Genomic DNA, 18,543 nt, shown 5'->3' on the forward strand with positions numbered 1-18,543 from the left:
GTCATATCAGCAAAAGCAATCACTTTCTCAGCAGCAGGCAGTGCGAGAACAGCGGCAGCTCTACATGAAGGTACCAATAGCCCAGGAAGGCCGCCGACCGCGGGAATTCGCGCCGCCCCCATCCCGCCAGCGTACACGAGACTTCCAGGACACCCTGGACGACATCGAGGGACTGGAATAATTGGCATTCGCCGCGTCACAGGGCTCGTTGGTCTAGGGGTATGATTCTTGCTTAGGGTGCAGGAGGTCCCGGGTTCAAATCCCGGACGAGCCCTAGCGTTTTGTGCAAACTGATCTCACGTCAGTGGCTGAGTCAGCGCAAAAAGCTCGCCGTCAATATCAAATGAATTTCTTATTCGATGTGAGCAATTGACACTCGGGTCCGACGCGTGAAGGCGATTACGAAGGTTTCGGGTACAGATGGTAGCAGATGCATGTTAGTACGTCTTGCTTAAAGTGATGAAAAAGTGTTTCCGCCCGGGATCGAACCAGGGACCTTCTGCGTGTTAGGCAGACGTGATAACCGGTACACCACGGAAACTGCTTGTGTGCACCTTACTTCACAGACAACTTGTAGTGATGTTGCCATCGTAACTAAAAAATTCGATAAATGTGGTACTTGCAAAACGAAGGGACATGCAGCAGATCCACACACGACGTGGCTCATTGGAGGACAATACGACATAGGCAGGAAAATACTGTTCCCGCCCGGGATCGAACTGGGGACCTTCTGCGTGTGAAGCAGACGTGATAACCGCTACACTACGGAAACGACGGACCTGAGGAGTCCATCCTTGTTCATTCGAACTTGCCTCAGACTTTCTCTCGTCCGCGAATGCACACACGACAGTTCTTTTGCCAGCCTGGAACCCATCACAGCCGAGGGCTCAAGAAGTCTTCGGGGCGCTTGAGAGGGTGTCTGCCGTAGCACCCCTAACGAGATAGCGGCGTTTCGCGCAGTCGTTATTGCAAGTCATATCAGCAAAAGCAATCACTTTCTCAGCAGCAGGCAGTGCGAGAACAGCGGCAGCTCTACATGAAGGTACCAATAGCCCAGGAAGGCCGCCGACCGCGGGAATTCGCGCCGCCCCCATCCCGCCAGCGTACACGAGACTTCCAGGACACCCTGGACGACATCGAGGGACTGGAATAATTGGCATTCGCCGCGTCACAGGGCTCGTTGGTCTAGGGGTATGATTCTTGCTTAGGGTGCAGGAGGTCCCGGGTTCAAATCCCGGACGAGCCCTAGCGTTTTGTGCAAACTGATCTCACGTCAGTGGCTGAGTCAGCGCAAAAAGCTCGCCGTCAATATCAAATGAATTTCTTATTCGATGTGAGCAATTGACACTCGGGTCCGACGCGTGAAGGCGATTACGAAGGTTTCGGGTACAGATGGTAGCAGATGCATGTTAGTACGTCTTGCTTAAAGTGATGAAAAAGTGTTTCCGCCCGGGATCGAACCAGGGACCTTCTGCGTGTTAGGCAGACGTGATAACCGGTACACCACGGAAACTGCTTGTGTGCACCTTACTTCACAGACAACTTGTAGTGATGTTGCCATCGTAACTAAAAAATTCGATAAATGTGGTACTTGCAAAACGAAGGGACATGCAGCAGATCCACACACGACGTGGCTCATTGGAGGACAATACGACATAGGCAGGAAAATACTGTTCCCGCCCGGGATCGAACTGGGGACCTTCTGCGTGTGAAGCAGACGTGATAACCGCTACACTACGGAAACGACGGACCTGAGGAGTCCATCCTTGTTCATTCGAACTTGCCTCAGACTTTCTCTCGTCCGCGAATGCACACACGACAGTTCTTTTGTCAGCCTGGAACCCATCACAGCCGAGGGCTCAAGAAGTCTTCGGGGCGCTTGAGAGGGTGTCTGCCGTAGCACCCCTAACGAGATAGCGGCGTTTCGCGCAGTCGTTATTGCAAGTCATATCAGCAAAAGCAATCACTTTCTCAGCAGCAGGCAGTGCGAGAACAGCGGCAGCTCTACATGAAGGTACCAATAGCCCAGGAAGGCCGCCGACCGCGGGAATTCGCGCCGCCCCCATCCCGCCAGCGTACACGAGACTTCCAGGACACCCTGGACGACATCGAGGGACTGGAATAATTGGCATTCGCCGCGTCACAGGGCTCGTTGGTCTAGGGGTATGATTCTTGCTTAGGGTGCAGGAGGTCCCGGGTTCAAATCCCGGACGAGCCCTAGCGTTTTGTGCAAACTGATCTCACGTCAGTGGCTGAGTCAGCGCAAAAAGCTCGCCGTCAATATCAAATGAATTTCTTATTCGATGTGAGCAATTGACACTCGGGTCCGACGCGTGAAGGCGATTACGAAGGTTTCGGGTACAGATGGTAGCAGATGCATGTTAGTACGTCTTGCTTAAAGTGATGAAAAAGTGTTTCCGCCCGGGATCGAACCAGGGACCTTCTGCGTGTTAGGCAGACGTGATAACCGGTACACCACGGAAACTGCTTGTGTGCACCTTACTTCACAGACAACTTGTAGTGATGTTGCCATCGTAACTAAAAAATTCGATAAATGTGGTACTTGCAAAACGAAGGGACATGCAGCAGATCCACACACGACGTGGCTCATTGGAGGACAATACGACATAGGCAGGAAAATACTGTTCCCGCCCGGGATCGAACTGGGGACCTTCTGCGTGTGAAGCAGACGTGATAACCGCTACACTACGGAAACGACGGACCTGAGGAGTCCATCCTTGTTCATTCGAACTTGCCTCAGACTTTCTCTCGTCCGCGAATGCACACACGACAGTTCTTTTGTCAGCCTGGAACCCATCACAGCCGAGGGCTCAAGAAGTCTTCGGGGCGCTTGAGAGGGTGTCTGCCGTAGCACCCCTAACGAGATAGCGGCGTTTCGCGCAGTCGTTATTGCAAGTCATATCAGCAAAAGCAATCACTTTCTCAGCAGCAGGCAGTGCGAGAACAGCGGCAGCTCTACATGAAGGTACCAATAGCCCAGGAAGGCCGCCGACCGCGGGAATTCGCGCCGCCCCCATCCCGCCAGCGTACACGAGACTTCCAGGACACCCTGGACGACATCGAGGGACTGGAATAATTGGCATTCGCCGCGTCACAGGGCTCGTTGGTCTAGGGGTATGATTCTTGCTTAGGGTGCAGGAGGTCCCGGGTTCAAATCCCGGACGAGCCCTAGCGTTTTGTGCAAACTGATCTCACGTCAGTGGCTGAGTCAGCGCAAAAAGCTCGCCGTCAATATCAAATGAATTTCTTATTCGATGTGAGCAATTGACACTCGGGTCCGACGCGTGAAGGCGATTACGAAGGTTTCGGGTACAGATGGTAGCAGATGCATGTTAGTACGTCTTGCTTAAAGTGATGAAAAAGTGTTTCCGCCCGGGATCGAACCAGGGACCTTCTGCGTGTTAGGCAGACGTGATAACCGGTACACCACGGAAACTGCTTGTGTGCACCTTACTTCACAGACAACTTGTAGTGATGTTGCCATCGTAACTAAAAAATTCGATAAATGTGGTACTTGCAAAACGAAGGGACATGCAGCAGATCCACACACGACGTGGCTCATTGGAGGACAATACGACATAGGCAGGAAAATACTGTTCCCGCCCGGGATCGAACTGGGGACCTTCTGCGTGTGAAGCAGACGTGATAACCGCTACACTACGGAAACGACGGACCTGAGGAGTCCATCCTTGTTCATTCGAACTTGCCTCAGACTTTCTCTCGTCCGCGAATGCACACACGACAGTTCTTTTGTCAGCCTGGAACCCATCACAGCCGAGGGCTCAAGAAGTCTTCGGGGCGCTTGAGAGGGTGTCTGCCGTAGCACCCCTAACGAGATAGCGGCGTTTCGCGCAGTCGTTATTGCAAGTCATATCAGCAAAAGCAATCACTTTCTCAGCAGCAGGCAGTGCGAGAACAGCGGCAGCTCTACATGAAGGTACCAATAGCCCAGGAAGGCCGCCGACCGCGGGAATTCGCGCCGCCCCCATCCCGCCAGCGTACACGAGACTTCCAGGACACCCTGGACGACATCGAGGGACTGGAATAATTGGCATTCGCCGCGTCACAGGGCTCGTTGGTCTAGGGGTATGATTCTTGCTTAGGGTGCAGGAGGTCCCGGGTTCAAATCCCGGACGAGCCCTAGCGTTTTGTGCAAACTGATCTCACGTCAGTGGCTGAGTCAGCGCAAAAAGCTCGCCGTCAATATCAAATGAATTTCTTATTCGATGTGAGCAATTGACACTCGGGTCCGACGCGTGAAGGCGATTACGAAGGTTTCGGGTACAGATGGTAGCAGATGCATGTTAGTACGTCTTGCTTAAAGTGATGAAAAAGTGTTTCCGCCCGGGATCGAACCAGGGACCTTCTGCGTGTTAGGCAGACGTGATAACCGCTACACCACGGAAACTGCTTGTGTGCACCTTACTTCACAGACAACTTGTAGTGATGTTGCCATCGTAACTAAAAAATTCGATAAATGTGGTACTTGCAAAACGAAGGGACATGCAGCAGATCCACACACGACGTGGCTCATTGGAGGACAATACGACATAGGCAGGAAAATACTGTTCCCGCCCGGGATCGAACTGGGGACCTTCTGCGTGTGAAGCAGACGTGATAACCGCTACACTACGGAAACGACGGACCTGAGGAGTCCATCCTTGTTCATTCGAACTTGCCTCAGACTTTCTCTCGTCCGCGAATGCACACACGACAGTTCTTTTGTCAGCCTGGAACCCATCACAGCCGAGGGCTCAAGAAGTCTTCGGGGCGCTTGAGAGGGTGTCTGCCGTAGCACCCCTAACGAGATAGCGGCGTTTCGCGCAGTCGTTATTGCAAGTCATATCAGCAAAAGCAATCACTTTCTCAGCAGCAGGCAGTGCGAGAACAGCGGCAGCTCTACATGAAGGTACCAATAGCCCAGGAAGGCCGCCGACCGCGGGAATTCGCGCCGCCCCCATCCCGCCAGCGTACACGAGACTTCCAGGACACCCTGGACGACATCGAGGGACTGGAATAATTGGCATTCGCCGCGTCACAGGGCTCGTTGGTCTAGGGGTATGATTCTTGCTTAGGGTGCAGGAGGTCCCGGGTTCAAATCCCGGACGAGCCCTAGCGTTTTGTGCAAACTGATCTCACGTCAGTGGCTGAGTCAGCGCAAAAAGCTCGCCGTCAATATCAAATGAATTTCTTATTCGATGTGAGCAATTGACACTCGGGTCCGACGCGTGAAGGCGATTACGAAGGTTTCGGGTACAGATGGTAGCAGATGCATGTTAGTACGTCTTGCTTAAAGTGATGAAAAAGTGTTTCCGCCCGGGATCGAACCAGGGACCTTCTGCGTGTTAGGCAGACGTGATAACCGGTACACCACGGAAACTGCTTGTGTGCACCTTACTTCACAGACAACTTGTAGTGATGTTGCCATCGTAACTAAAAAATTCGATAAATGTGGTACTTGCAAAACGAAGGGACATGCAGCAGATCCACACACGACGTGGCTCATTGGAGGACAATACGACATAGGCAGGAAAATACTGTTCCCGCCCGGGATCGAACTCGGGACCTTCTGCGTGTGAAGCAGACGTGATAACCGCTACACTACGGAAACGACGGACCTGAGGAGTCCATCCTTGTTCATTCGAACTTGCCTCAGACTTTCTCTCGTCCGCGAATGCACACACGACAGTTCTTTTGTCAGCCTGGAACCCATCACAGCCGAGGGCTCAAGAAGTCTTCGGGGCGCTTGAGAGGGTGTCTGCCGTAGCACCCCTAACGAGATAGCGGCGTTTCGCGCAGTCGTTATTGCAAGTCATATCAGCAAAAGCAATCACTTTCTCAGCAGCAGGCAGTGCGAGAACAGCGGCAGCTCTACATGAAGGTACCAATAGCCCAGGAAGGCCGCCGACCGCGGGAATTCGCGCCGCCCCCATCCCGCCAGCGTACACGAGACTTCCAGGACACCCTGGACGACATCGAGGGACTGGAATAATTGGCATTCGCCGCGTCACAGGGCTCGTTGGTCTAGGGGTATGATTCTTGCTTAGGGTGCAGGAGGTCCCGGGTTCAAATCCCGGACGAGCCCTAGCGTTTTGTGCAAACTGATCTCACGTCAGTGGCTGAGTCAGCGCAAAAAGCTCGCCGTCAATATCAAATGAATTTCTTATTCGATGTGAGCAATTGACACTCGGGTCCGACGCGTGAAGGCGATTACGAAGGTTTCGGGTACAGATGGTAGCAGATGCATGTTAGTACGTCTTGCTTAAAGTGATGAAAAAGTGTTTCCGCCCGGGATCGAACCAGGGACCTTCTGCGTGTTAGGCAGACGTGATAACCGCTACACCACGGAAACTGCTTGTGTGCACCTTACTTCACAGACAACTTGTAGTGATGTTGCCATCGTAACTAAAAAATTCGATAAATGTGGTACTTGCAAAACGAAGGGACATGCAGCAGATCCACACACGACGTGGCTCATTGGAGGACAATACGACATAGGCAGGAAAATACTGTTCCCGCCCGGGATCGAACTGGGGACCTTCTGCGTGTGAAGCAGACGTGATAACCGCTACACTACGGAAACGACGGACCTGAGGAGTCCATCCTTGTTCATTCGAACTTGCCTCAGACTTTCTCTCGTCCGCGAATGCACACACGACAGTTCTTTTGTCAGCCTGGAACCCATCACAGCCGAGGGCTCAAGAAGTCTTCGGGGCGCTTGAGAGGGTGTCTGCCGTAGCACCCCTAACGAGATAGCGGCGTTTCGCGCAGTCGTTATTGCAAGTCATATCAGCAAAAGCAATCACTTTCTCAGCAGCAGGCAGTGCGAGAACAGCGGCAGCTCTACATGAAGGTACCAATAGCCCAGGAAGGCCGCCGACCGCGGGAATTCGCGCCGCCCCCATCCCGCCAGCGTACACGAGACTTCCAGGACACCCTGGACGACATCGAGGGACTGGAATAATTGGCATTCGCCGCGTCACAGGGCTCGTTGGTCTAGGGGTATGATTCTTGCTTAGGGTGCAGGAGGTCCCGGGTTCAAATCCCGGACGAGCCCTAGCGTTTTGTGCAAACTGATCTCACGTCAGTGGCTGAGTCAGCGCAAAAAGCTCGCCGTCAATATCAAATGAATTTCTTATTCGATGTGAGCAATTGACACTCGGGTCCGACGCGTGAAGGCGATTACGAAGGTTTCGGGTACAGATGGTAGCAGATGCATGTTAGTACGTCTTGCTTAAAGTGATGAAAAAGTGTTTCCGCCCGGGATCGAACCAGGGACCTTCTGCGTGTTAGGCAGACGTGATAACCGGTACACCACGGAAACTGCTTGTGTGCACCTTACTTCACAGACAACTTGTAGTGATGTTGCCATCGTAACTAAAAAATTCGATAAATGTGGTACTTGCAAAACGAAGGGACATGCAGCAGATCCACACACGACGTGGCTCATTGGAGGACAATACGACATAGGCAGGAAAATACTGTTCCCGCCCGGGATCGAACTTGGGACCTTCTGCGTGTGAAGCAGACGTGATAACCGCTACACTACGGAAACGACGGACCTGAGGAGTCCATCCTTGTTCATTCGAACTTGCCTCAGACTTTCTCTCGTCCGCGAATGCACACACGACAGTTCTTTTGTCAGCCTGGAACCCATCACAGCCGAGGGCTCAAGAAGTCTTCGGGGCGCTTGAGAGGGTGTCTGCCGTAGCACCCCTAACGAGATAGCGGCGTTTCGCGCAGTCGTTATTGCAAGTCATATCAGCAAAAGCAATCACTTTCTCAGCAGCAGGCAGTGCGAGCCCAGCGGCAGCTCTACATGAAGGTACCAATAGCCCAGGAAGGCCGCCGACCGCGGGAATTCGCGCCGCCCCCATCCCGCCAGCGTACACGAGACTTCCAGGACACCCTGGACGACATCGAGGGACTGGAATAATTGGCATTCGCCGTGTCACAGGGCTCGTTGGTCTAGGGGTATGATTCCTGCTTAGGGTGCAGGAGGTCCCGGGTTCAAATCCCGGACGAGCCCTAGCGTTTTGTGCAAACTGATCTCACGTCAGTGGCTGAGTCAGCGCAAAAAGCTCGCCGTCAATATCAAATGAATTTCTTATTCGATGTGAGCAATTGACACTCGGGTCCGACGCGTGAAGGCGATTACGAAGGTTTCGGGTACAGATGGTAGCAGATGCATGTTAGTACGTCTTGCTTAAAGTGATGAAAAAGTGTTTCCGCCCGGGATCGAACCAGGGACCTTCTGCGTGTTAGGCAGACGTGATAACCGGTACACCACGGAAACTGCTTGTGTGCACCTTACTTCACAGACAACTTGTAGTGATGTTGCCATCGTAACTAAAAAATTCGATAAATGTGGTACTTGCAAAACGAAGGGACATGCAGCAGATCCACACACGACGTGGCTCATTGGAGGACAATACGACATAGGCAGGAAAATACTGTTCCCGCCCGGGATCGAACTGGGGACCTTCTGCGTGTGAAGCAGACGTGATAACCGCTACACTACGGAAACGACGGACCTGAGGAGTCCATCCTTGTTCATTCGAACTTGCCTCAGACTTTCTCTCGTCCGCGAATGCACACACGACAGTTCTTTTGTCAGCCTGGAACCCATCACAGCCGAGGGCTCAAGAAGTCTTCGGGGCGCTTGAGAGGGTGTCTGCCGTAGCACCCCTAACGAGATAGCGGCGTTTCGCGCAGTCGTTATTGCAAGTCATATCAGCAAAAGCAATCACTTTCTCAGCAGCAGGCAGTGCGAGAACAGCGGCAGCTCTACATGAAGGTACCAATAGCCCAGGAAGGCCGCCGACCGCGGGAATTCGCGCCGCCCCCATCCCGCCAGCGTACACGAGACTTCCAGGACACCCTGGACGACATCGAGGGACTGGAATAATTGGCATTCGCCGCGTCACAGGGCTCGTTGGTCTAGGGGTATGATTCTTGCTTAGGGTGCATGAGGTCCCGGGTTCAAATCCCGGACGAGCCCTAGCGTTTTGTGCAAACTGATCTCACGTCAGTGGCTGAGTCAGCGCAAAAAGCTCGCCGTCAATATCAAATGAATTTCTTATTCGATGTGAGCAATTGACACTCGGGTCCGACGCGTGAAGGCGATTACGAAGGTTTCGGGTACAGATGGTAGCAGATGCATGTTAGTACGTCTTGCTTAAAGTGATGAAAAAGTGTTTCGGCCCGGGATCGAACCGGGGACCTTCTGCGTGTTAGGCAGACGTGATAACCGCTACACCACGGAAACTGCTTGTGTGCACCTTACTTCACAGACAACTTGTAGTGATGTTGCCATCGTAACTAAAAAATTCGATAAATGTGGTACTTGCAAAACGAAGGGACATGCAGCAGATCCACACACGACGTGGCTCATTGGAGGACAATACGACATAGGCAGGAAAATACTGTTCCCGCCCGGGATCGAACTGGGGACCTTCTGCGTGTGAAGCAGACGTGATAACCGCTACACTACGGAAACGACGGACCTGAGGAGTCCATCCTTGTTCATTCGAACTTGCCTCAGACTTTCTCTCGTCCGCGAATGCACACACGACAGTTCTTTTGTCAGCCTGGAACCCATCACAGCCGAGGGCTCAAGAAGTCTTCGGGGCGCTTGAGAGGGTGTCTGCCGTAGCACCCCTAACGAGATAGCGGCGTTTCGCGCAGTCGTTATTGCAAGTCATATCAGCAAAAGCAATCACTTTCTCAGCAGCAGGCAGTGCGAGAACAGCGGCAGCTCTACATGAAGGTACCAATAGCCCAGGAAGGCCGCCGACCGCGGGAATTCGCGCCGCCCCCATCCCGCCAGCGTACACGAGACTTCCAGGACACCCTGGACGACATCGAGGGACTGGAATAATTGGCATTCGCCGCGTCACAGGGCTCGTTGGTCTAGGGGTATGATTCTTGCTTAGGGTGCAGGAGGTCCCGGGTTCAAATCCCGGACGAGCCCTAGCGTTTTGTGCAAACTGATCTCACGTCAGTGGCTGAGTCAGCGCAAAAAGCTCGCCGTCAATATCAAATGAATTTCTTATTCGATGTGAGCAATTGACACTCGGGTCCGACGCGTGAAGGCGATTACGAAGGTTTCGGGTACAGATGGTAGCAGATGCATGTTAGTACGTCTTGCTTAAAGTGATGAAAAAGTGTTTCGGCCCGGGATCGAACCGGGGACCTTCTGCGTGTTAGGCAGACGTGATAACCGCTACACCACGGAAACTGCTTGTGTGCACCTTACTTCACAGACAACTTGTAGTGATGTTGCCATCGTAACTAAAAAATTCGATAAATGTGGTACTTGCAAAACGAAGGGACATGCAGCAGATCCACACACGACGTGGCTCATTGGAGGACAATACGACATAGGCAGGAAAATACTGTTCCCGCCCGGGATCGAACTGGGGACCTTCTGCGTGTGAAGCAGACGTGATAACCGCTACACTACGGAAACGACGGACCTGAGGAGTCCATCCTTGTTCATTCGAACTTGCCTCAGACTTTCTCTCGTCCGCGAATGCACACACGACAGTTCTTTTGTCAGCCTGGAACCCATCACAGCCGAGGGCTCAAGAAGTCTTCGGGGCGCTTGAGAGGGTGTCTGCCGTAGCACCCCTAACGAGATAGCGGCGTTTCGCGCAGTCGTTATTGCAAGTCATATCAGCAAAAGCAATCACTTTCTCAGCAGCAGGCAGTGCGAGCCCAGCGGCAGCTCTACATGAAGGTACCAATAGCCCAGGAAGGCCGCCGACCGCGGGAATTCGCGCCGCCCCCATCCCGCCAGCGTACACGAGACTTCCAGGACACCCTGGACGACATCGAGGGACTGGAATAATTGGCATTCGCCGTGTCACAGGGCTCGTTGGTCTAGGGGTATGATTCCTGCTTAGGGTGCAGGAGGTCCCGGGTTCAAATCCCGGACGAGCCCTAGCGTTTTGTGCAAACTGATCTCACGCCAGTGGCTGAGCCAGCGCAAAACGCTCGCCGTCAATATCAAATGAATTTCTTATTCGATGTGAGCAATTGACACTCGGGTCCGACGCGTGAAGGCGATTACGAAGGTTTCGGGTACAGATGGTAGCAGATGCATGTTAGTACGTCTTGCTTAAAGTGATGAAAAAGTGTTTCGGCCCGGGATCCAACCGGGGACCTTCTGCGTGTTAGGCAGACGTGATAACCGCTACACCACGGAAACTGCTTGTGTGCACCTTACTTCACAGACAACTTGTAGTGATGTTGCCATCGTAACTAAAAAATTCGATAAATGTGGTACTTGCAAAACGAAGGGACATGCAGCAGATCCACACACGACGTGGCTCATTGGAGGACAATACGACATAGGCAGGAAAATACTGTTCCCGCCCGGGATCGAACTGGGGACCTTCTGCGTGTGAAGCAGACGTGATAACCGCTACACTACGGAAACGACGGACCTGAGGAGTCCATCCTTGTTCATTCGAACTTGCCTCAGACTTTCTCTCGTCCGCGAATGCACACACGACAGTTCTTTTGTCAGCCTGGAACCCATCACAGCCGAGGGCTCAAGAAGTCTTCGGGGCGCTTGAGAGGGTGTCTGCCGTAGCACCCCTAACGAGATAGCGGCGTTTCGCGCAGTCGTTATTGCAAGTCATATCAGCAAAAGCAATCACTTTCTCAGCAGCAGGCAGTGCGAGAACAGCGGCAGCTCTACATGAAGGTACCAATAGCCCAGGAAGGCCGCCGACCGCGGGAATTCGCGCCGCCCCCATCCCGCCAGCGTACACGAGACTTCCAGGACACCCTGGACGACATCGAGGGACTGGAATAATTGGCATTCGCCGCGTCACAGGGCTCGTTGGTCTAGGGGTATGATTCTTGCTTAGGGTGCAGGAGGTCCCGGGTTCAAATCCCGGACGAGCCCTAGCGTTTTGTGCAAACTGATCTCACGTCAGTGGCTGAGTCAGCGCAAAAAGCTCGCCGTCAATATCAAATGAATTTCTTATTCGATGTGAGCAATTGACACTCGGGTCCGACGCGTGAAGGCGATTACGAAGGTTTCGGGTACAGATGGTAGCAGATGCATGTTAGTACGTCTTGCTTAAAGTGATGAAAAAGTGTTTCGGCCCGGGATCGAACCGGGGACCTTCTGCGTGTTAGGCAGACGTGATAACCGCTACACCACGGAAACTGCTTGTGTGCACCTTACTTCACAGACAACTTGTAGTGATGTTGCCATCGTAACTAAAAAATTCGATAAATGTGGTACTTGCAAAACGAAGGGACATGCAGCAGATCCACACACGACGTGGCTCATTGGAGGACAATACGACATAGGCAGGAAAATACTGTTCCCGCCCGGGATCGAACTGGGGACCTTCTGCGTGTGAAGCAGACGTAATAACCGCTACACTACGGAAACGACGGACCTGAGGAGTCCATCCTTGTTCATTCGAACTTGCCTCAGACTTTCTCTCGTCCGCGAATGCACACACGACAGTTCTTTTGTCAGCCTGGAACCCATCACAGCCGAGGGCTCAAGAAGTCTTCGGGGCGCTTGAGAGGGTGTCTGCCGTAGCACCCCTAACGAGATAGCGGCGTTTCGCGCAGTCGTTATTGCAAGTCATATCAGCAAAAGCAATCACTTTCTCAGCAGCAGGCAGTGCGAGAACAGCGGCAGCTCTACATGAAGGTACCAATAGCCCAGGAAGGCCGCCGACCGCGGGAATTCGCGCCGCCCCCATCCCGCCAGCGTACACGAGACTTCCAGGACACCCTGGACGACATCGAGGGACTGGAATAATTGGCATTCGCCGCGTCACAGGGCTCGTTGGTCTAGGGGTATGATTCTTGCTTAGGGTGCAGGAGGTCCCGGGTTCAAATCCCGGACGAGCCCTAGCGTTTTGTGCAAACTGATCTCACGTCAGTGGCTGAGTCAGCGCAAAAAGCTCGCCGTCAATATCAAATGAATTTCTTATTCGATGTGAGCAATTGACACTCGGGTCCGACGCGTGAAGGCGATTACGAAGGTTTCGGGTACAGATGGTAGCAGATGCATGTTAGTACGTCTTGCTTAAAGTGATGAAAAAGTGTTTCGGCCCGGGATCGAACCGGGGACCTTCTGCGTGTTAGGCAGACGTGATAACCGGTACACCACGGAAACTGCTTGTGTGCACCTTACTTCACAGACAACTTGTAGTGATGTTGCCATCGTAACTAAAAAATTCGATAAATGTGGTACTTGCAAAACGAAGGGACATGCAGCAGATCCACACACGACGTGGCTCATTGGAGGACAATACGACATAGGCAGGAAAATACTGTTCCCGCCCGGGATCGAACTTGGGACCTTCTGCGTGTGAAGCAGACGTGATAACCGCTACACTACGGAAACGACGGACCTTAGGAGTCCATCCTTGTTCATTCGAACTTGCCTCAGACTTTCTCTCGTCCGCGAATGCACACACGACAGTTCTTTTGTCAGCCTGGAACCCATCACAGCCGAGGGCTCAAGAAGTCTTCGGGGCGCTTGAGAGGGTGTCTGCCGTAGCACCCCTAACGAGATAGCGGCGTTTCGCGCAGTCGTTATTGCAAGTCATATCAGCAAAAGCAATCACTTTCTCAGCAGCAGGCAGTGCGAGCCCAGCGGCAGCTCTACATGAAGGTACCAATAGCCCAGGAAGGCCGCCGACCGCGGGAATTCGCGCCGCCCCCATCCCGCCAGCGTACACGAGACTTCCAGGACACCCTGGACGACATCGAGGGACTGGAATAATTGGCATTCGCCGTGTCACAGGGCTCGTTGGTCTAGGGGTATGATTCCTGCTTAGGGTGCAGGAGGTCCCGGGTTCAAATCCCGGACGAGCCCTAGCGTTTTGTGCAAACTGATCTCACGTCAGTGGCTGAGTCAGCGCAAAAAGCTCGCCGTCAATATCAAATGAATTTCTTATTCGATGTGAGCAATTGACACTCGGGTCCGACGCGTGAAGGCGATTACGAAGGTTTCGGGTACAGATGGTAGCAGATGCATGTTAGTACGTCTTGCTTAAAGTGATGAAAAAGTGTTTCGGCCCGGGATCGAACCGGGGACCTTCTGCGTGTTAGGCAGACGTGATAACCGGTACACCACGGAAACTGCTTGTGTGCACCCTACTTCACAGACAACTTGTAGTGATGTTGCCATCGTAACTAAAAAATTCGATAAATGTGGTACTTGCAAAACGAAGGGACATGCAGCAGATCCACACACGACGTGGCTCATTGGAGGACAATACGACATAGGCAGGAAAATACTGTTCCCGCCCGGGATCGAACTTGGGACCTTCTGCGTGTGAAGCAGACGTGATAACCGCTACACTACGGAAACGACGGACCTTAGGAGTCCATCCTTGTTCATTCGAACTTGCCTCAGACTTTCTCTCGTCCGCGAATGCACACACGACAGTTCTTTTGTCAGCCTGGAACCCATCACAGCCGAGGGCTCAAGAAGTCTTCGGGGCGCTTGAGAGGGTGTCTGCCGTAGCACCCCTAACGAGATAGCGGCGTTTCGCGCAGTCGTTATTGCAAGTCATATCAGCAAAAGCAATCACTTTCTCAGCAGCAGGCAGTGCGAGCCCAGCGGCAGCTCTACATGAAGGTACCAATAGCCCAGGAAGGCCGCCGACCGCGGGAATTCGCGCCGCCCCCATCCCGCCAGCGTACACGAGACTTCCAGGACACCCTGGACGACATCGAGGGACTGGAATAATTGGCATTCGCCGTGTCACAGGGCTCGTTGGTCTAGGGGTATGATTCCTGCTTAGGGTGCAGGAGGTCCCGGGTTCAAATCCCGGACGAGCCCTAGCGTTTTGTGCAAACTGATCTCACGTCAGTGGCTGAGTCAGCGCAAAAAGCTCGCCGTCAATATCAAATGAATTTCTTATTCGATGTGAGCAATTGACACTCGGGTCCGACGCGTGAAGGCGATTACGAAGGTTTCGGGTACAGATGGTAGCAGATGCATGTTAGTACGTCTTGCTTAAAGTGATGAAAAAGTGTTTCCGCCCGGGATCGAACCAGGGACCTTCTGCGTGTTAGGCAGACGTGATAACCGCTACACCACGGAAACTGCTTGTGTGCACCTTACTTCACAGACAACTTGTAGTGATGTTGCCATCGTAACTAAAAAATTCGATAAATGTGGTACTTGCAAAACGAAGGGACATGCAGCAGATCCACACACGACGTGGCTCATTGGAGGACAATACGACATAGGCAGGAAAATACTGTTCCCGCCCGGGATCGAACTTGGGACCTTCTGCGTGTGAAGCAGACGTGATAACCGCTACACTACGGAAACGACGGACCTGAGGAGTCCATCCTTGTTCATTCGAACTTGCCTCAGACTTTCTCTCGTCCGCGAATGCACACACGACAGTTCTTTTGTCAGCCTGGAACCCATCACAGCCGAGGGCTCAAGAAGTCTTCGGGGCGCTTGAGAGGGTGTCTGCCGTAGCACCCCTAACGAGATAGCGGCGTTTCGCGCAGTCGTTATTGCAAGTCATATCAGCAAAAGCAATCACTTTCTCAGCAGCAGGCAGTGCGAGCCCAGCGGCAGCTCTACATGAAGGTACCAATAGCCCAGGAAGGCCGCCGACCGCGGGAATTCGCGCCGCCCCCATCCCGCCAGCGTACACGAGACTTCCAGGACACCCTGGACGACATCGAGGGACTGGAATAATTGGCATTCGCCGTGTCACAGGGCTCGTTGGTCTAGGGGTATGATTCCTGCTTAGGGTGCAGGAGGTCCCGGGTTCAAATCCCGGACGAGCCCTAGCGTTTTGTGCAAACTGATCTCACGTCAGTGGCTGAGTCAGCGCAAAAAGCTCGCCGTCAATATCAAATGAATTTCTTATTCGATGTGAGCAATTGACACTCGGGTCCGACGCGTGAAGGCGATTACGAAGGTTTCGGGTACAGATGGTAGCAGATGCATGTTAGTACGTCTTGCTTAAAGTGATGAAAAAGTGTTTCCGCCCGGGATCGAACCAGGGACCTTCTGCGTGTTAGGCAGACGTGATAACCGGTACACCACGGAAACTGCTTGTGTGCACCTTACTTCACAGACAACTTGTAGTGATGTTGCCATCGTAACTAAAAAATTCGATAAATGTGGTACTTGCAAAACGAAGGGACATGCAGCAGATCCACACACGACGTGGCTCATTGGAGGACAATACGACATAGGCAGGAAAATACTGTTCCCGCCCGGGATCGAACTGGGGACCTTCTGCGTGTGAAGCAGACGTGATAACCGCTACACTACGGAAACGACGGACCTGAGGAGTCCATCCTTGTTCATTCGAACTTGCCTCAGACTTTCTCTCGTCCGCGAATGCACACACGACAGTTCTTTTGTCAGCCTGGAACCCATCACAGCCGAGGGCTCAAGAAGTCTTCGGGGCGCTTGAGAGGGTGTCTGCCGTAGCACCCCTAACGAGATAGCGGCGTTTCGCGCAGTCGTTATTGCAAGTCATATCAGCAAAAGCAATCACTTTCTCAGCAGCAGGCAGTGCGAGCCCAGCGGCAGCTCTACATGAAGGTACCAATAGCCCAGGAAGGCCGCCGACCGCGGGAATTCGCGCCGCCCCCATCCCGCCAGCGTACACGAGACTTCCAGGACACCCTGGACGACATCGAGGGACTGGAATAATTGGCATTCGCCGTGTCACAGGGCTCGTTGGTCTAGGGGTATGATTCCTGCTTAGGGTGCAGGAGGTCCCGGGTTCAAATCCCGGACGAGCCCTAGCGTTTTGTGCAAACTGATCTCACGTCAGTGGCTGAGTCAGCGCAAAAAGCTCGCCGTCAATATCAAATGAATTTCTTATTCGATGTGAGCAATTGACACTCGGGTCCGACGCGTGAAGGCGATTACGAAGGTTTCGGGTACAGATGGTAGCAGATGCATGTTAGTACGTCTTGCTTAAAGTGATGAAAAAGTGTTTCCGCCCGGGATCGAACCAGGGACCTTCTGCGTGTTAGGCAGACGTGATAACCGGTACACCACGGAAACTGCTTGTGTGCACCTTACTTCACAGACAACTTGTAGTGATGTTGCCATCGTAACTAAAAAATTCGATAAATGTGGTACTTGCAAAACGAAGGGACATGCAGCAGATCCACACACGACGTGGCTCATTGGAGGACAATACGACATAGGCAGGAAAATACTGTTCCCGCCCGGGATCGAACTGGGGACCTTCTGCGTGTGAAGCAGACGTGATAACCGCTACACTACGGAAACGACGGACCTGAGGAGTCCATCCTTGTTCATTCGAACTTGCCTCAGACTTTCTCTCGTCCGCGAATGCACACACGACAGTTCTTTTGTCAGCCTGGAACCCATCACAGCCGAGGGCTCAAGAAGTCTTCGGGGCGCTTGAGAGGGTGTCTGCCGTAGCACCCCTAACGAGATAGCGGCGTTTCGCGCAGTCGTTATTGCAAGTCATATCAGCAAAAGCAATCACTTTCTCAGCAGCAGGCAGTGCGAGCCCAGCGGCAGCTCTACATGAAGGTACCAATAGCCCAGGAAGGCCGCCGACCGCGGGAATTCGCGCCGCCCCCATCCCGCCAGCGTACACGAGACTTCCAGGACACCCTGGACGACATCGAGGGACTGGAATAATTGGCATTCGCCGTGTCACAGGGCTCGTTGGTCTAGGGGTATGATTCCTGCTTAGGGTGCAGGAGGTCCCGGGTTCAAATCCCGGACGAGCCCTAGCGTTTTGTGCAAACTGATCTCACGTCAGTGGCTGAGTCAGCGCAAAAAGCTCGCCGTCAATATCAAATGAATTTCTTATTCGATGTGAGCAATTGACACTCGGGTCCGACGCGTGAAGGCGATTACGAAGGTTTCGGGTACAGATGGTAGCAGATGCATGTTAGTACGTCTTGCTTAAAGTGATGAAAAAGTGTTTCCGCCCGGGATCGAACCAGGGACCTTCTGCGTGTTAGGCAGACGTGATAACCGGTACACCACGGAAACTGCTTGTGTGCACCTTACTTCACAGACAACTTGTAGTGATGTTGCCATCGTAACTAAAAAATTCGATAAATGTGGTACTTGCAAAACGAAGGGACATGCAGCAGATCCACACACGACGTGGCTCATTGGAGGACAATACGACATAGGCAGGAAAATACTGTTCCCGCCCGGGATCGAACTGGGGACCTTCTGCGTGTGAAGCAGACGTGATAACCGCTACACTACGGAAACGACGGACCTGAGGAGTCCATCCTTGTTCATTCGAACTTGCCTCAGACTTTCTCTCGTCCGCGAATGCACACACGACAGTTCTTTTGTCAGCCTGGAACCCATCACAGCCGAGGGCTCAAGAAGTCTTCGGGGCGCTTGAGAGGGTGTCTGCCGTAGCACCCCTAACGAGATAGCGGCGTTTCGCGCAGTCGTTATTGCAAGTCATATCAGCAAAAGCAATCACTTTCTCAGCAGCAGGCAGTGCGAGCCCAGCGGCAGCTCTACATGAAGGTACC

At 53.0% G+C, this 18,543-nt stretch overlaps 57 non-coding genes across 57 annotated transcripts; 19 read left to right on the forward strand and 38 right to left on the reverse strand.

The window, feature by feature from the left end:
* Positions 1–202: 202 nt before the first annotated feature.
* On the forward strand, positions 203–274 carry Trnap-agg. Its single transcript has one exon. It is a non-coding gene; the product is annotated as a tRNA-Pro (tRNA).
* Positions 275–468: 194 nt separating this feature from the next.
* Positions 469–541, reverse strand: Trnav-aac. Its single transcript has one exon. It is a non-coding gene; the product is annotated as a tRNA-Val (tRNA).
* Positions 542–699: 158 nt separating this feature from the next.
* Trnav-cac lies at positions 700–772 on the reverse strand. Its single transcript has one exon. It is a non-coding gene; the product is annotated as a tRNA-Val (tRNA).
* Positions 773–1,174: 402 nt separating this feature from the next.
* On the forward strand, positions 1,175–1,246 carry Trnap-agg. The gene has a single exon. It is a non-coding gene; the product is annotated as a tRNA-Pro (tRNA).
* A 194-nt stretch (positions 1,247–1,440) lies between these two features.
* Trnav-aac lies at positions 1,441–1,513 on the reverse strand. Its single transcript has one exon. It is a non-coding gene; the product is annotated as a tRNA-Val (tRNA).
* Positions 1,514–1,671: 158 nt separating this feature from the next.
* On the reverse strand, positions 1,672–1,744 carry Trnav-cac. Its single transcript has one exon. It is a non-coding gene; the product is annotated as a tRNA-Val (tRNA).
* Positions 1,745–2,146: 402 nt separating this feature from the next.
* Positions 2,147–2,218, forward strand: Trnap-agg. The gene has a single exon. It is a non-coding gene; the product is annotated as a tRNA-Pro (tRNA).
* Positions 2,219–2,412: 194 nt separating this feature from the next.
* Trnav-aac lies at positions 2,413–2,485 on the reverse strand. Its single transcript has one exon. It is a non-coding gene; the product is annotated as a tRNA-Val (tRNA).
* A 158-nt stretch (positions 2,486–2,643) lies between these two features.
* Trnav-cac lies at positions 2,644–2,716 on the reverse strand. Its single transcript has one exon. It is a non-coding gene; the product is annotated as a tRNA-Val (tRNA).
* Positions 2,717–3,118: 402 nt separating this feature from the next.
* On the forward strand, positions 3,119–3,190 carry Trnap-agg. Its single transcript has one exon. It is a non-coding gene; the product is annotated as a tRNA-Pro (tRNA).
* A 194-nt stretch (positions 3,191–3,384) lies between these two features.
* Positions 3,385–3,457, reverse strand: Trnav-aac. The gene has a single exon. It is a non-coding gene; the product is annotated as a tRNA-Val (tRNA).
* A 158-nt stretch (positions 3,458–3,615) lies between these two features.
* Trnav-cac lies at positions 3,616–3,688 on the reverse strand. Its single transcript has one exon. It is a non-coding gene; the product is annotated as a tRNA-Val (tRNA).
* Positions 3,689–4,090: 402 nt separating this feature from the next.
* On the forward strand, positions 4,091–4,162 carry Trnap-agg. The gene has a single exon. It is a non-coding gene; the product is annotated as a tRNA-Pro (tRNA).
* A 194-nt stretch (positions 4,163–4,356) lies between these two features.
* On the reverse strand, positions 4,357–4,429 carry Trnav-aac. Its single transcript has one exon. It is a non-coding gene; the product is annotated as a tRNA-Val (tRNA).
* Positions 4,430–4,587: 158 nt separating this feature from the next.
* Trnav-cac lies at positions 4,588–4,660 on the reverse strand. Its single transcript has one exon. It is a non-coding gene; the product is annotated as a tRNA-Val (tRNA).
* A 402-nt stretch (positions 4,661–5,062) lies between these two features.
* Positions 5,063–5,134, forward strand: Trnap-agg. Its single transcript has one exon. It is a non-coding gene; the product is annotated as a tRNA-Pro (tRNA).
* A 194-nt stretch (positions 5,135–5,328) lies between these two features.
* On the reverse strand, positions 5,329–5,401 carry Trnav-aac. Its single transcript has one exon. It is a non-coding gene; the product is annotated as a tRNA-Val (tRNA).
* A 158-nt stretch (positions 5,402–5,559) lies between these two features.
* Positions 5,560–5,632, reverse strand: Trnav-cac. The gene has a single exon. It is a non-coding gene; the product is annotated as a tRNA-Val (tRNA).
* A 402-nt stretch (positions 5,633–6,034) lies between these two features.
* On the forward strand, positions 6,035–6,106 carry Trnap-agg. Its single transcript has one exon. It is a non-coding gene; the product is annotated as a tRNA-Pro (tRNA).
* Positions 6,107–6,300: 194 nt separating this feature from the next.
* Positions 6,301–6,373, reverse strand: Trnav-aac. Its single transcript has one exon. It is a non-coding gene; the product is annotated as a tRNA-Val (tRNA).
* Positions 6,374–6,531: 158 nt separating this feature from the next.
* Positions 6,532–6,604, reverse strand: Trnav-cac. The gene has a single exon. It is a non-coding gene; the product is annotated as a tRNA-Val (tRNA).
* A 402-nt stretch (positions 6,605–7,006) lies between these two features.
* Positions 7,007–7,078, forward strand: Trnap-agg. Its single transcript has one exon. It is a non-coding gene; the product is annotated as a tRNA-Pro (tRNA).
* A 194-nt stretch (positions 7,079–7,272) lies between these two features.
* Positions 7,273–7,345, reverse strand: Trnav-aac. Its single transcript has one exon. It is a non-coding gene; the product is annotated as a tRNA-Val (tRNA).
* A 158-nt stretch (positions 7,346–7,503) lies between these two features.
* Positions 7,504–7,576, reverse strand: Trnav-cac. The gene has a single exon. It is a non-coding gene; the product is annotated as a tRNA-Val (tRNA).
* Positions 7,577–7,978: 402 nt separating this feature from the next.
* Positions 7,979–8,050, forward strand: Trnap-agg. Its single transcript has one exon. It is a non-coding gene; the product is annotated as a tRNA-Pro (tRNA).
* A 194-nt stretch (positions 8,051–8,244) lies between these two features.
* Positions 8,245–8,317, reverse strand: Trnav-aac. Its single transcript has one exon. It is a non-coding gene; the product is annotated as a tRNA-Val (tRNA).
* Positions 8,318–8,475: 158 nt separating this feature from the next.
* Trnav-cac lies at positions 8,476–8,548 on the reverse strand. Its single transcript has one exon. It is a non-coding gene; the product is annotated as a tRNA-Val (tRNA).
* A 402-nt stretch (positions 8,549–8,950) lies between these two features.
* Trnap-agg lies at positions 8,951–9,022 on the forward strand. Its single transcript has one exon. It is a non-coding gene; the product is annotated as a tRNA-Pro (tRNA).
* Positions 9,023–9,216: 194 nt separating this feature from the next.
* Positions 9,217–9,289, reverse strand: Trnav-aac. Its single transcript has one exon. It is a non-coding gene; the product is annotated as a tRNA-Val (tRNA).
* Positions 9,290–9,447: 158 nt separating this feature from the next.
* On the reverse strand, positions 9,448–9,520 carry Trnav-cac. Its single transcript has one exon. It is a non-coding gene; the product is annotated as a tRNA-Val (tRNA).
* A 402-nt stretch (positions 9,521–9,922) lies between these two features.
* On the forward strand, positions 9,923–9,994 carry Trnap-agg. The gene has a single exon. It is a non-coding gene; the product is annotated as a tRNA-Pro (tRNA).
* Positions 9,995–10,188: 194 nt separating this feature from the next.
* Positions 10,189–10,261, reverse strand: Trnav-aac. Its single transcript has one exon. It is a non-coding gene; the product is annotated as a tRNA-Val (tRNA).
* Positions 10,262–10,419: 158 nt separating this feature from the next.
* Trnav-cac lies at positions 10,420–10,492 on the reverse strand. Its single transcript has one exon. It is a non-coding gene; the product is annotated as a tRNA-Val (tRNA).
* A 402-nt stretch (positions 10,493–10,894) lies between these two features.
* Positions 10,895–10,966, forward strand: Trnap-agg. Its single transcript has one exon. It is a non-coding gene; the product is annotated as a tRNA-Pro (tRNA).
* A 194-nt stretch (positions 10,967–11,160) lies between these two features.
* Positions 11,161–11,233, reverse strand: Trnav-aac. The gene has a single exon. It is a non-coding gene; the product is annotated as a tRNA-Val (tRNA).
* Positions 11,234–11,391: 158 nt separating this feature from the next.
* Positions 11,392–11,464, reverse strand: Trnav-cac. Its single transcript has one exon. It is a non-coding gene; the product is annotated as a tRNA-Val (tRNA).
* Positions 11,465–11,866: 402 nt separating this feature from the next.
* On the forward strand, positions 11,867–11,938 carry Trnap-agg. The gene has a single exon. It is a non-coding gene; the product is annotated as a tRNA-Pro (tRNA).
* A 194-nt stretch (positions 11,939–12,132) lies between these two features.
* On the reverse strand, positions 12,133–12,205 carry Trnav-aac. The gene has a single exon. It is a non-coding gene; the product is annotated as a tRNA-Val (tRNA).
* A 158-nt stretch (positions 12,206–12,363) lies between these two features.
* Positions 12,364–12,436, reverse strand: Trnav-cac. Its single transcript has one exon. It is a non-coding gene; the product is annotated as a tRNA-Val (tRNA).
* A 402-nt stretch (positions 12,437–12,838) lies between these two features.
* On the forward strand, positions 12,839–12,910 carry Trnap-agg. The gene has a single exon. It is a non-coding gene; the product is annotated as a tRNA-Pro (tRNA).
* Positions 12,911–13,104: 194 nt separating this feature from the next.
* Trnav-aac lies at positions 13,105–13,177 on the reverse strand. Its single transcript has one exon. It is a non-coding gene; the product is annotated as a tRNA-Val (tRNA).
* A 158-nt stretch (positions 13,178–13,335) lies between these two features.
* On the reverse strand, positions 13,336–13,408 carry Trnav-cac. The gene has a single exon. It is a non-coding gene; the product is annotated as a tRNA-Val (tRNA).
* A 402-nt stretch (positions 13,409–13,810) lies between these two features.
* Trnap-agg lies at positions 13,811–13,882 on the forward strand. Its single transcript has one exon. It is a non-coding gene; the product is annotated as a tRNA-Pro (tRNA).
* Positions 13,883–14,076: 194 nt separating this feature from the next.
* On the reverse strand, positions 14,077–14,149 carry Trnav-aac. Its single transcript has one exon. It is a non-coding gene; the product is annotated as a tRNA-Val (tRNA).
* Positions 14,150–14,307: 158 nt separating this feature from the next.
* On the reverse strand, positions 14,308–14,380 carry Trnav-cac. Its single transcript has one exon. It is a non-coding gene; the product is annotated as a tRNA-Val (tRNA).
* Positions 14,381–14,782: 402 nt separating this feature from the next.
* Positions 14,783–14,854, forward strand: Trnap-agg. The gene has a single exon. It is a non-coding gene; the product is annotated as a tRNA-Pro (tRNA).
* Positions 14,855–15,048: 194 nt separating this feature from the next.
* Positions 15,049–15,121, reverse strand: Trnav-aac. The gene has a single exon. It is a non-coding gene; the product is annotated as a tRNA-Val (tRNA).
* Positions 15,122–15,279: 158 nt separating this feature from the next.
* On the reverse strand, positions 15,280–15,352 carry Trnav-cac. Its single transcript has one exon. It is a non-coding gene; the product is annotated as a tRNA-Val (tRNA).
* A 402-nt stretch (positions 15,353–15,754) lies between these two features.
* On the forward strand, positions 15,755–15,826 carry Trnap-agg. Its single transcript has one exon. It is a non-coding gene; the product is annotated as a tRNA-Pro (tRNA).
* Positions 15,827–16,020: 194 nt separating this feature from the next.
* Positions 16,021–16,093, reverse strand: Trnav-aac. The gene has a single exon. It is a non-coding gene; the product is annotated as a tRNA-Val (tRNA).
* A 158-nt stretch (positions 16,094–16,251) lies between these two features.
* On the reverse strand, positions 16,252–16,324 carry Trnav-cac. Its single transcript has one exon. It is a non-coding gene; the product is annotated as a tRNA-Val (tRNA).
* A 402-nt stretch (positions 16,325–16,726) lies between these two features.
* Trnap-agg lies at positions 16,727–16,798 on the forward strand. Its single transcript has one exon. It is a non-coding gene; the product is annotated as a tRNA-Pro (tRNA).
* A 194-nt stretch (positions 16,799–16,992) lies between these two features.
* On the reverse strand, positions 16,993–17,065 carry Trnav-aac. The gene has a single exon. It is a non-coding gene; the product is annotated as a tRNA-Val (tRNA).
* A 158-nt stretch (positions 17,066–17,223) lies between these two features.
* Trnav-cac lies at positions 17,224–17,296 on the reverse strand. The gene has a single exon. It is a non-coding gene; the product is annotated as a tRNA-Val (tRNA).
* A 402-nt stretch (positions 17,297–17,698) lies between these two features.
* On the forward strand, positions 17,699–17,770 carry Trnap-agg. The gene has a single exon. It is a non-coding gene; the product is annotated as a tRNA-Pro (tRNA).
* A 194-nt stretch (positions 17,771–17,964) lies between these two features.
* On the reverse strand, positions 17,965–18,037 carry Trnav-aac. The gene has a single exon. It is a non-coding gene; the product is annotated as a tRNA-Val (tRNA).
* A 158-nt stretch (positions 18,038–18,195) lies between these two features.
* Positions 18,196–18,268, reverse strand: Trnav-cac. Its single transcript has one exon. It is a non-coding gene; the product is annotated as a tRNA-Val (tRNA).
* Positions 18,269–18,543: the final 275 nt, after the last annotated feature.

This window comes from Schistocerca americana, chromosome 2, assembly GCF_021461395.2.
Source record: "Schistocerca americana isolate TAMUIC-IGC-003095 chromosome 2, iqSchAmer2.1, whole genome shotgun sequence".
In the NCBI taxonomy this organism is placed as follows: Eukaryota; Metazoa; Arthropoda; class Insecta; order Orthoptera; family Acrididae; genus Schistocerca; species Schistocerca americana.